The following is a 13,896-nucleotide window of genomic DNA, read 5'->3' on the forward strand; positions in this document are numbered from 1 at the left end:
AGGCGGTTAATTTTAAGACCTCAGATTAGCTGCATTACTGAAAGGCCATGAATCAGGGGGTTGGTAATACATTTCAAAGCCTTTAATTTCCAGGTCATTAGTTCGGTATAGAGAGACATCAGGCAAAACACCTCAGTCATCTTCAGCCTGCAGAGTGCGAGTTCCAAGTTAGATTATCATAATTAATGGGAAGTGAATCTTATGAAAGGGCCCAGCTGTAAGGGAAAAAAACCCTCAAGAGTTCAATTGCAACATATACTACGCATTATTACTGTCCTAAACAGTCAGTACCTACAGATAGCCTTGCTATACAAGGGATAGGCTTGGGTGTTTATCTACCCACTTGATTTGCAGTGGAGTTGGGAGCAAATTAATATATCTCTTTGTGCCACTTGCCCCACTTGAAAGACAGGACTAGAGTTGCAGCTTAGCTGCTTTCATGAGATGGTAAATGATTTACAAAATACTCAGGAATGAATAGAATATGACCTCATGTGTCATTTTTCCGATGGGGTGCATTCTAAGAGATACATTGTTGTGGTGCAAATATCATAGATTACTTACACAAACCTAAATGGTATATCCTGCAGCACACCTAGGCCTATTGCTCCTAGGCTACAAACCTGTATAGCATGTTACTGTACTGAATACTGTAGGTAATTTTTTATTTATTTATTTTTTTTTTTTTTTTGAGACGGAGTCTTGCTCTGTCGCCCAGGCTGGAATGCAGTGGTGCAATCTCGGTTCACTGCAGCCTCGGCCTCCCAGGTTCCAGCAATTCTCCTGCCTCAGCCTCCTGGGTAGCTGGGATTATAGGCGCACACCACCCTGCCCGGCTAATTTTTGTATTTTTAGTAGAGACGGGGTTTCACCATGTTGGCCAGGCTGGTCTCGAACTCCTGACCTCAGGTGATCCACCCACCTCGGCCTCCCAAAATGCTGGGATTAGAGGCATGAGCCACCAAGCCTGGCCTACAGTAGGTAATTTTAACAATGGTATTTGTGTATCTAAACATAGAAAAGTCACAGTTTAAAAAACAGTGTAATCTTACATGACCACCATCATATATATGGTTCTCCTTTGACTGAAACACGACTGTAGTGCATGACTGTATGAACTTATTGTAAAGTAAGATTTACAGCAGTACCAACATGAACTTTTAATATTTCCTCTTTAAGTTTCAGGCCTGGCATCCCGTAAGGCCATAAAAATTTCCACTCCATGGATTAAGCACTTCTAAAACTTGTGAGTTGAGATAGCAGATTAAGAAATACTATTTCTCCTTTGTCTGAGTTAAATTAAGCATATTATTGTAGCCAGTGAAGCAGATAGTTATGTCTGACGGGAATTTTAAATGTTAAACCCAGATTAAAACCTGCATTTTGGTTTCTATTACACAGTAGCAGGCAGTCAAATGTTAAACATCCCTCTAAAACTTAAAATTGATGCAGTATCTAAGTCTAATAACTTAAAATTGATGCAGTACTTTAATAACGTAGAAAGTCTGAAGTCTACTTGTCATGCTGAAAGGAATTCTATTAATCATTTAGTTTGTTCAATTTTATTATATTTAACTTAATCCATTGAAGAGTTGGCCAGCCACCTCACTTTTAAGTACTCAATTGTACTTAGGAAACCATTGCTTTAACTATAATTACATGCCTGCAAAAGGGTTATCCATATAAAGATTTAAAGCACAGGAGATTGGCATATAATTTCTACTTCCAGTTGGGCAACATAAATGAAAAGTGTTTTCCCCAGTTTGTACTCACAGAGAAATGACATAAGAATAGGACAGTCATTTTAGTACTTGCCAAAGAATCTTAGGTAAGCTAGAGAGAGGGAGGTCAATACAATAGAAGTGGAAAAGCACCTAATTTATGTATAACTTCATTGCTACAACGTGAGACCAACACTCTATGAAGTGTGACTATACATTAAGAGAATTGATTTTTCAGTATTATGGACTTGTTACCTCACAGTGAAACAATATGAGGATGTGGTCACGTGTACTGTATTTTTATGTACACTAAAGCACTTGAAGCTTTTTTTTTTTTTTTTTTTTTTTGGAGACAGGGTCTTGCTTTGTCACCCAAGCTGGAGTGCAGTGGCACAATCAGAGCTCACTGCAGTCTTGACCTGCCAGACTCAAGCAATCCTCCCACCTCAGCCTCCCAAGTAGCTGGGACTACAGGCATGCGCCACCACACCTGGCTAATTTTTTATTTTCTGTAGAGACAGAGTTTCTGTGGAGAGCCCAGGCTGGTCTCAAATTCCTGGGCTCAAGTGATCCGCCTGCCTTAGTCTCCCAAAGTGCTGGGATTATAGGTGTGAGCCACCACGCCTGTCCCGACGCTATTTTTGTACAAGTAATACATGCTCATTTTCCATCAGTACACAAGTATATAATGTAAAAGATCACTTCCAAAATATTGAAAGAATGACTAAAAATACGTCATTCTCTAATCTGCAGTTAAAGAAATTTCTCCTTTCTGTTTATCATTCTTTTAAAAATGCTGGCTGGTCACAGTAGCTCACACCTGAACTTTAATTCCAGTGCTTTGGGAGGTCAAGACAAGAGGATTGTTGAGGCCAGGAGTTTGAGATAAAAAGTGCCTAAAATTGGCAACATTTCAACAGGAGCCATCCCCTAAGAGTTTAAGACACACAAGATTCCTAAATTAAAACTATGACTGGGAAAGAAAACATTAAGATAACGACCTTTAACTTAGACCTACCTTGGAGGTTCTCTTTTTGTTTTACTACAATCTATGTTTGGCAAACAAACTACTCACTGATTGTGTGAATTAAAGTTTACCCTATGTTATATTCCTGTCTTGCCCTTCTCTACTCCAACTGCAATGAAGTTATGTTCGTATCGCCTTCAAATTAATAGTTTACAAAGGTTAGAAGGGTCTTATGGACAGTACCACCAGTGGCTGCTTTTTCTTCCTAAGCTCCTGAAAAAATCAAGTAGCATCCTTTTAGTTCTCCTTGATCTCTTTACTTCTTCCCATGTGGCAGCTGGACTGTACACTTAGGCCAGTCTCTTTCAGCAAAATACAAACTACAAGCTTGAGAATAAGTACATCAGTTGAATTCTAATCAGCAATTAAAATGCATAGAATAATATGGACTCCAACTTTGAACATATAGGATATACCTTACTTCAGTTTTTAGATAATAATAACTTTGTCAAGTCACCTAAAGTCCAGCTTATCACTTTAATATGCTTTCTTATATATTTGAGAAATACCAACTCCAGCTGTGTACCTTTGGCTTTGATTTCTTCATCTTGTAGATGAGAGATTTAAACTCAATCAGGCTTTTTCCAGTTGTTGTTGTTGTTTAAGAGACAGGGTCTCTATCACTCAGGCTGGAGTGCAGTGGTGTGATCATAACTCACTGTAACCTCAAATCCTGGGCTCAAGAAATCCTCCTGCCTGAGCCTCCAGAGTAGCTGGAACTACAGGTGCACACCACCACACCTGGCTAATTTTTAAATTTTTTGTAGAGATGAGGTGTTGTTTTGTTGCCCAGGCTGGTCTCAAACTCCTGGACTCAAGTAATTCTCCCGCCTAGGCCTCCCAAAGTGCTGGGATGAGACACCATGCATAGTCAGCCCACTGCCTATTAGTACAGTGCTTCCATTCTGTTTTGCACCTTTTGCTGAAATACTGGTCTGCTGTTTTTCCAATTGTCCTCCATTTTGGACCCCAGGCCTCCTTTTGATCAATAACTATCATCCTGATACTCAAAAAAATTCTGAGACAGAGATGGGCCTGCCTACGTATAGGTATTTAATAGTCAGTAATTGTGGTATAATTTGAAAACTCTTTTAAGAGTTTTACAGTGGGAGTGAGGATGGGGATAATCATTAGAGTCTTAAAAGGACCTAGGAAATGTACCATGTGATTTATGATTCTAGGTTAAGATAAAACTTTTTTGCATGGTGGTACTAACCCAACAATTAACATCTTTAAAAATCCCAATATTTTCTTCCAAATGGATGTGAAAGCTATAAAATAACATTTGGTTAAAATTGTTTTGGCAGGCCAGGCAAGGTGCTTCATGCGTGTAATCCCAGCACTTTGGGAGGCCAAGGCAGGAGGATTGCTTGGGCCAAGGAGTTTGAGACCAGCTTGGGCAACATACGGAGACTGTCTCTACAAAAATAAAAATTAAATTACTAGCCATCTCAAAAAATCTTAAAAATTAGCTGGGCACAGTGGTGTACCTCTGTAGTCTCAGCTACTCAGGAACCTGAGGTGGGAGGATCACTTGGGCCTAGAAGGTAGAGGCTACAGTGACCCATGACTGTGTCATTGCACTCAAGCCTGGGCAACAGAGTGAGACCTTGCCTCAAAAAAAAAAAAAAAAAAAAAAAAAAAAAGGTGTTTTGACAACTCTGTTTAGTCACTGGTGTTCTGGTGGGAGGGAAGCAAAGAGAATCAAATCTGGGTTTCTTAGAAAGAGGAAGGAAATTCATGTAAGAAAGAGGAAGTTGGCAAGCCCCTCACTCATGCCTATTTAACATCTTCCCACTACCCTAACAATTGAGTATAAATGTTGCAAATAGTTCATTTAAATATTCATAAAGCACTTTTTGTGTGCTAAATCCTGAAGAATACGAAGATGATTTTTGTTTTTAAGTTGCTTAGCTAGGTACAGTGGCTGGCTCAGAAATTAAACTCCTGTATGTAATCCTAGCACTTTGGGAGGCTGAGGCAAGAGGATTGATTGAGGTCAGGAGTTCAAGAACAGCCTGGGCAACACTGCAAGATCTTGTCTCTACAAAAAAAAATTTTAATTAGCTGGGTGTAGTGGTGTGTGCTTTCAGTCCCAGCTACTTGGGAGGCTAAATTGGGGAGAGCACTTGAATCCAGGAATTTAAGGCTGCGGTGAGCTATGCTCATGCCAGTGCACTCCAGCCTGGGTGACAGAGTGAGACTCTGTCTTCAAAAAATGAAATAATAAAAAGAAAAATCTCTGGAAAGTACTACAATACAGGATGTTATGGGAACCTAGAGTAGGGAGAGGTATTAGTCCAGATTGAAGGAGTGGGAGGAGGGCAGGAAGCCTGGGGAATGTGAATCTTGAAAGATAAATAAGAAAGCAGACATTCATTTACTCTAACAAATCCACTGTGCCTACTCTGTGGCAAGCATTGTTCTAGGCGCTGAAGATACAGAATTGAGCAAAGTAAAAGCTCCTGCTGTCATGGAATTTATATTCTAGTAGGAAAAGAGACAAAGTAAGTATAATAGTACATCAGTTGTTCTACAGAAAAAAAATGCAGAGGAAGGAGACAAGAAGTGCTGAGATGAAGATTATAATTTAAAACTAGAATGGGGCTGGGCATAGTGGCTCGTACTTGTAATGCCAACGCTTTGGGAGGCCAAGGTGGGAGGATTGCTTGAGTCCAGGAGTTTGAGACCAGCCTGGGAAACATAGCAAGAGCCCGTCTCTACAAAAAAATTAAAAAAAAAAAAAATTTAGCTGGGTATGGTGGCATGTGCCTGTAGTGCCCCCAGATGCTTGGGAGGCTGAGATGGGAGGATTGCCTGAGCCCAGGAGGTGGAGGCTCCAGTGGGCCATGATCACACCACTGCACTCCAGCCTGGATGACAGAGCAAGACCCTGTCAAAAAAAAAATAAGTAAAAGTAAAATATAAAAATAAAAATAGAATGGTCAGAGAGAAGCAAAAAGGGTGATATTTAAGCCAAAATTGGAAGGAGATAATGAAGCAGACTTTGTGAATATCCAAGGGAAGACTGTCCAAGGAATGAGGCAAGAGCACATCTGCCAGCTGTAAGGGCCAGCAAGGAACCAAGTGTGCCTGCAACAGTGAGAGAAGGGGATGGGATCAAATCCTCTTTACAGACTTTGGCTCTTGCTCGTAAAATCAGAAGCTGTCGCAGGTTTTGGAATGGAGAAGAGATCTGTCATCTTTTTTTTTTTTTTGAGATGGAGTCTTGCTCTGTTGCTGAGCCTGGAGTGCAGTAGTGTGATCTTGGCTCACTGCAACCTCCACCTCCCAGGTTCAAGCAATTTTCCCACCTCAGCCTCCTGAGCAGCTGGGATTATAGGCATGCGCCACCATGCCCGGCTAATTTTTGTATTTTTAGTAGAAACGGGGTTTCACCATGTTGGCCAGGCTGGTCTCAAACTCCTGACCTCAGGTGATCCACCTGCCTCGGCCTCCAAAAGTTCTGGGATTACAGGCGTGAGCCACCACGCCCGGCTTGTCATCCATTTAAAAAAGATATCTCTGACTGCTGTGTTGGAAGTGGACTGGAGTGAGAGGAGAAGGGACAAAAGGGCAAAAACACAGACCAATTAGGGGGCGACTGCATTAATCCAGGCGTGAGGGTTAGGCGGTGAGAGGTTAGATCCCAGATACTATTTTGAAAGAACAGCCAACAGGATTAGATTGGGATGGATGAGAGAATATTTAAAGATGACTCCAAACTTAGTGACCTAAGTAGTTCAGAATTGCTACTCACTGAGATGAGGAATACAACAGGAGAAGGAGATTTGTGGGTCAAGATCAGAAGCAAAGCTTTGGACATGTTACATTTGAGATGTCTATTAGACATCCAAGTGGATAGGTTAAATAGAGAGTTAGATATCTAACTTTGAAGTTAGAAAAGGTACAGGCTGGAGACACAGGTTGAGGAGTCATTAGAGATTGATGGTATTGAAAGCTGTAAGACCAAGATGGGTGCAGTGGCTCGTGCTTGTAATCCCAGCTATTTGGGATGCTGAGTCGGGGGGATCACTTGTGGCCAGGGGTTTGAGACCAGCCTAGGCAACATTGGTAGACCTAGTCTCTACAAGAAATAAAAGTTTAAAAATTAGCTTGATATGGTGCCACCTGTGATCCCAGCTCTTTGGGATGCTGAGGTGGGAGGATTGCTTGAGCCCAGGAGTTCGAGACCAGCCTGGCCAACATAGCAAAAACCCATCTCTACAAAAAGATTTTTAAAAGATGGCATGGTGGCATGTGCCTATAGTCCCAGCTACCTGGGAGACTGTGGTGAGAGGATGGCTTGAACCGGGGAGGTGGAGGTTGCAGTGAGCTGAGATCGTGCCACTGCACTCCAGCCTGGGTGACAGAAACAGAGCCAGACCCTGTCTAAAAAAAAAAAAAGACCGGGCGCAATGGCTCACACCTGTAATCCCAGCACTTTGGGAGGCCCAGGCGGGCGTGGTGGTGGGCGCCTGTAGTCCCAGCTACTCAGGAGGCTGAGGCAGGAGAATAGCGTGAACCCAGGAGGTAGAGTTTGCAGTGAGCCGAGATCGTGCCACTGCACTCCAGCCTGGGTGACAGAGTGAGACTCCGTCTCAATTAAAAAAAGAAAGAAAGAAAGAATTATAAGCAGTTGGCGAATGCTTTCAGGTAGATAGATCTTAGGAGCTTTATTGGTTTTTGTCAGGTTTCTGTTTTACTGTAATTTGGGGGCTATCAATGTGCAATACTTGACAGGAAGTTCTGGGCACCCTCAAAATTTGTTCTAAAAGAATGTGTTTGGTTAAAGTATGATAATCAAGGGTTAAAAGTAGACCTCTGGGGGCTGGGTGCAGTGGCTCACATCTATAGTTATCCCAGCACTTTGGGAGGCTGAGGCAGGTGGATCACTTGAGGTCAGGAGTTTGAGACCAGCCTGGCCAACATGGTGAAAACTCATCTCTATAAAAGAAAGAAAAAAAAAAAAAAAAGAAAGAAAGTAGATCTCTGCCTATGCATGAACTTCAGCCTGGCTGTCACTCAGAGATTATTGGGGCCCAAACTTTTGTGTACATTAGTAGATAATATTAACAAACAAATCAATTCATGTAAAAATCTAAGGGAGCAGCCAGTAGATACAAAGTTGTCCCCAGAAAACCCATGGAAAAAGGGTTCAAATTTCCTCCACTGAGACAAACTCTCCCCTAACTATTATAGTAGCTCACAGTGTGCTAGCCTCATGGGCAACCTTTCTGGAAAAGGGTGCTAACTTGCCCCAGATCTTCTAGTTTTTGTCTGAGTGAAATGAAAACAAAGGTGGGCAAAGTGAAATTCTAGTTAATAGGTCACTGTGTGCATTTATTAGCTGCACCCAATTTTGCATTGTACAAGCACTAATATAAGGATCTTTCATTCTAGTGGTTGTCCCCTCAAAAGAGACAGCCTGGTAGGGGAACACTATTTTCTCCATCCTCAATATTCCATCCCTCATTTATGTGTTTTTTTTTGTTTTTTTTTTTTTTTTTAATATGGAGTCTCACTTTGTTGCCCAGGCTGGAGTGCAGTGGTGCAATCACGGCTCATTGCAGCCTCGACCTCCCAGGCTCAAGTGATTCTCCCACCTCAGCCTCCCGAGTAGCTGGGAACACAGGCACATACCACCACACCTGGCTAATTTGTTTATTTTTTGTAGAGACAGGGCTTCACCACGTTGCCCAGACTGGTCTTGAACTTGGTTCAAGTGATCCTACCTCTTTGGCCTCCCAAAGTGCTGGGATTACAGGCATAAGCCACTGTGCCTGGTCCTTATTGATCAGTTATTCTTCTGAAATGCTAAATTAGTAATCAGAATCATGTTCCAGCACAGTATGCATCACTTTGCTTACATGAGTATACCTGTGCTACTGTGATTCTGGGTTGTCATTGCTTCATAAGAAATTATTCCAAACACTGAGTAGCATAAAACAATGACAACATTTATTTTGCTTATGAAACTGCAATGAGCAAAGCTCAATGGGGAGAGCTAATTTGTACTCCATTTAGTGTCAGTTGCAGTGGCCTGAAAGCTAGGGACTAGAATCCTCTGAAGGCTTTCTCACTCATGTCTGCCAGTTGATGCTGGTTGTCAGCTAAGGCCTTAGCTGGAGTTGTCGTAAAAATAGCTAAGCCCACTGTGCTTCCTCTTTCCTGACAACATTGTGGTTAGGTTCCCAAAGGTGAGCATCCTGAAAAGAGAGGAGGGGAGAGAAGGGGGCTGGTGTAGTGGGCAGGTAAGCTGTATCTCTTTGTTTGAGATGGAGTCTCGCTCTGTTGCCAGGCTGGAGTGCAGTGGCACGATCTCGGCTCACTGCAACCTCCACCTCCCGGGTTCAAACGATTCTCCTGCCTCAGCCTCCTGAGTAGCTGGAACTACAGGTGCGTGCCACCACACCCAGCTAATTTTTGTATTTTTAGTAGAGACAGGGACAGGGTTTCACCATGTTGGCTAGGATGGTCTTGATCTCTTGACTTTGTGATCTGCCGGCCTCGGCCTCCCAAAGTGCTGGGATTACAGGCATGAGCCACCGCGCCCAGCCAAGCTGTATCTTATGACCTAGCCTCAGATGTAATGCAGTGTCACTTCTGCTGCATTTTAGTCATTGAAGTAGCCACAAAGTTCTGCCCAGGTTTAAGGGGAGGCGAAATAATATCCAGAAATGTTGTCATGCCACAGTCTGCCCTCGGCTTACAATTCAGATTCCTCCCACTTGTAAGATGCATACACCGCTTCTTCTAAAACCGCCTTGAGGTCTAGGATCTCATCATCTAGATCAGGTCCAGGGGTACTAACGCTCCTCAGGTGTGGTTCCTCAAATACAATGCCTTTTGACTTGAACACCTGCTCTTAGTTAGTATACAATGAGTTTATTTAAGGAAAGGTGGTCGTGATGTATTGAACTTACTTTTAAATGGTTCAGGGACAAACTATGTATTTTTTCACACATATATATTTGAAGACTATATACATACAGAAACATGGGCCAGGAGCAGTGGCTCCCACCTGTAATCCCAGCACTTTGGGAGGCCAAGGCGGGAGTATTGATTGAGCCCAGGAGTTCAAGACCAGTCTGGGTAACATAGTGAGACTCTATCTCTACAAAAAATTAAAAAATTAGCCAGGCAGGTTGGCACATGCCTGTGGGTCCCAGCTACTTGGGCAGCTGAAGTAAGAGGATTGCTTGAGCTTGGGAGTCAAGGCCACAGTGAGCTGCGATCACACCACTGCACTCCAGCCTGGGTGACAGGGCAAGACCCTGCCTCAAAAAAAAAAAAAAAGAAAAAGAAAAAAAGAAAGTAAAAGAAATATGCGCACACACACATATTTCTGGAGATTACTTCCCATCCCTTGAGCTTGGGCAGAACTGTATGACTGCTTCAATGATGGAATGTAGCAGAAGTGATACTGTTACATTTGAGGCTAGGTTTTAGAGAGAGAGAGGTGAGGGAGAGGGAGAGAGAATGCAAATAATAAAGCAAATTGAGCAGATGTTACTAGGTGAATCTGAATAAAGGGTATATGCAAATGTTCTTTGTGCTATTCTTGTTTTTGCAACTTTTCTGTAAGCTTGAAATTATTTCCAAATAAAAAGGTTTTTTTAATGTGATGCACATGGAAGAGGTCCTGAGCTTTAAATATTTTGATATTTTTAATTCCAGGGCAAATCCCGACTTGATTTTTATATCAACCCTTTAGTTCCTCCTTTGCCCAGATTTCTACAAGAAGACAATCTCACTTCCTAAAAGAACTAGTTCTAGGAGAAACCCTCTTTGAGAGAGGAGATTTGGCATAATGAGACTCAATTTTTCAATTATCTTTGTATGACCTACTACACTAAAGGCATCTTGAAGCTATGTATGGTTTATAGGGAAATTGTAGAAGAGTGCACCTCAACCTCCTTGGAACAAAAGAGACTGGGATTAGCTGCCTTGAAGAACCATCATTGTGTTCCCAGAGTTCAAATTCTAAAAATAGTGGCTACTGAGAAACAACCTTCTCATCTTTCCTGTATGAAAAGGACACTTAAATAGAAGGCTGGTCTTTTTACTTAACAGTGTCACAATCTCCAAACAACCAAGGAGTAATCACTACTAAATGTCCCATTTTAGAAGCTGTTTGGGTGGGCGCGATGACTCCACGCCTGTAATCCCAGCACTTTGGGAGGCCGAGGCGGGCGGATCTCTTGAGGTGAGGAATTGGAGACCAGCCTGGCCAACTTGGTGAAATCCTCGTCTCTACTAAAAATACAAAAATTAGCCGGTATGGTGCTGCGCAGCTACTCAGGAGGCTGAAGCACAAGAATTGCCTGAACCAGGGAGGTGGAAGTTGCAGTGACCCACAATCGTGCCACTGCACTCCAGCCTAGGCGACAGAGCAAAACTGTCTCAAAAAAAAAAAGAACAAAAAATAGAAGCTGTTAGTTTTTTGTTTTTGTTTTTGTTTTTGAGACAGAGTCTCGCTCTGTCACCCAGGCTGGAGTACAGTGGCTCAATCTCGGCTCACTGCAACTTCCACCTCCTGGGTTCAAGCAACTCTCCTGTCTCAGCCTCCCAAGTAGCTGGGATTACAGGCACACACCGCCAAGCCCACCTAATTTTTTTTTGTATTTTAGTAGAGATGGGGTTTCACCGTGTTGCCCAGGCTGGTCTCAAACTCCTGAGCTCAGACAGTCCACCCGCCTCGACCTCCCAAAGTGCTAGGATTACAGGCATGAGCCACTGCGCCCGGCTGAAGCTGTTAGTATTTTTAAAATCATGCAGTTGAATTGCTTGAGCCCAAGAATTCGAGACCAGCATGGGCAACATATCAAAACCCCATCTCTACAAAAATACAAAAATTAGCCAGGCCTAGTGGCATGTTGCCTATAGTCCCAGCTGCTCAAGAGGCTAAGGTGGGAGGATCACCTGAGCCTGGGGAGGTGGAGGCTGCAGTGAATCATGATTACACCACTGCATTCCTGCCTGGGCAACAGAGTGAGATCCTGTCTCAAAACATTAAATAAATAAATAAAAGGCACCTCAGGGCCATTTAATAAATTCATCCATAACCATCGTGCATAGAATTTTATTCTTTCAAAGGTTATTATTTGTCTGGGTGCAGAAGCTCACTCCTGTAATCCAGCCCTTTGGGAGGCCAGTGTGGGAGGATTGCTTGAGCCCAAGAGTTGAGACCAGCCTGGGAAACATAGTTAGACACCGCCTCTCCAAAATGTCTTTTTAAAATTTAGCTAGGTGTAGTGGTGCACACCTGTATTCTCAGATTCTTGGGAGGCTGAGTTGGGAGGATCACTTGAGCCCAGGAGGTCAAGGCTGCAGAGAGCCGTGATCATACCACTGTACCCCAGCCTGGGTGACAGTGCAAGGCCTTATCTCAAAAAAAAAAAAAAAAAAAAAAAAGCTTCTTATTCTGAAAAAAAAAATTTCTTTTTGGAGACAGTCTTGTTCTTGTCATCCAGGGACCATCTCAGCTCACTGCAACCTCCACCTCCTGGGTTCAAGCGATTCTCCTGCCTCAGCCTCCCAAATAGCTGGGACTACAGGCCCATACCACCATGCCCAGCTAATTGTTGTATGTTTAGTAGAGAAAGGGTTTTGCCATGTTGCTCCAGCTGGTCTCAAACTCCTGGCCTCAAGTGATCCACCCTCCTCAGCCTCCTAAAGTGCTGGGATTACAGGCATGTGCCACTGCACCTGGCCCATTATTCCGAAATTCTACGTTGAAGTTCTTCTTTTGCTTTTTTTCCCTCTTTTTTGAGATGGAGACTCGCTCTGTCACCCAGGCTGGAGTGCAATGGCATGACCTCGGCTCACTGTAACCTCCACCTCCCAGGTTCAAGCGATTCTCCTGCGTCAGCCTCCTGAGTAGCTGGGACTACAGGCACGCGCCACCACGCCCAGCTAATTTTTGTATTTTTAGTACAGACAGGGTTTCACCATGTTGATCAAGCTGGTCTTAAACTCCTGACCTCATGATCCACCTGCCTCAGCCTCCCAAAGTACTGGGATTACAGACGTGAGCCACTGCGCCTGGCCTTTCTTTCTTTCTTTTTTCAAACTCCATTTTGTAAGGTTGATCAGTTGCTCAAAGACTGACATGCTAATCAAATTTCAGTGAAACAGAGGACTTTTGTTTCTGATCGTGATGGAGTTAAAAGGGACCAGATTAACCCTTCTGCCATACACACCTAGGAAGCTAGACAAAACATACAGAACAACTGTTCTCAGACGTTGGACAATTGGCAGTGCAGAACTGACGTCATTGAGATAAAGAAAACAAATGAAGTAAATTCTGTGATTTTCCTAGCTTTTTGCCTAGGGGTGCAATCTGGATCATAAAATCAGAACATGGCAATCTCACTGAGGACACACAGATTGGAGTTCATGGAACCTGAGGCAGCTGGAAGTTGCTGTGCAAAATTCTAAAAAGGAAGAATGTATGCAAAAACCTTCAGAAATTTGCATAGGATCTTGAGTCTTTGCTGAATATTAAGGTAGCTGTAAGTAGAGCTAAGTTCCAGGAGACTGAGCAAAGAACTATTGAAGAGATGTAACTGAACAATTCCCAGAGCTAGGAAACATTCAAATTATGACCAATTGGAGTAGAAATAACTTAGTGACCTCCCAAGATGTTCAGGAGAGACTGCAGCAGAGATAAACCTTACTAAAAGGTCTAAACTAGGTCTAGAGTAAAGTACACGCTAGAACTGCTTAACGAAGCTTAAAAACTAGCCTCAAAAACATCAAACTAATCCAAAAGTAAGTTAACAACCTGGTACAACAAAGACCTATACTCTTTAAGGGAAGACTACAAAATACAGACATTCAACAATGTGACATCCACATTAGCCAGGCGTGGTGGTCCATGCCTGTAATCCCAGCTACTCAGGAGGCTGAGGCAGAAGAATTGCTTGAACCCAGGAGGCAGAGGTTACAGAGAGCCGAGATCAAGCCACTGTGCTCCAGACTGGGCAACAGAGCAAGACTCTGTCTCAAAAAAAAAAAAAAAACAGAAAAAGGCCAGGCGAGGTGGCTCACGCATGTAATTCCAGCACTTTGGGAGGCCAAGGCGGGCGGATTGCCTGAGGTCAGGAGTTCGAGACCAGCCTGGCCAACATGGTGAAACCTCGT

The sequence above is a fragment of the Pongo abelii genome, chromosome 19 (genome assembly GCF_028885655.2).
Source record: "Pongo abelii isolate AG06213 chromosome 19, NHGRI_mPonAbe1-v2.0_pri, whole genome shotgun sequence".
In the NCBI taxonomy this organism is placed as follows: Eukaryota; Metazoa; Chordata; class Mammalia; order Primates; family Hominidae; genus Pongo; species Pongo abelii.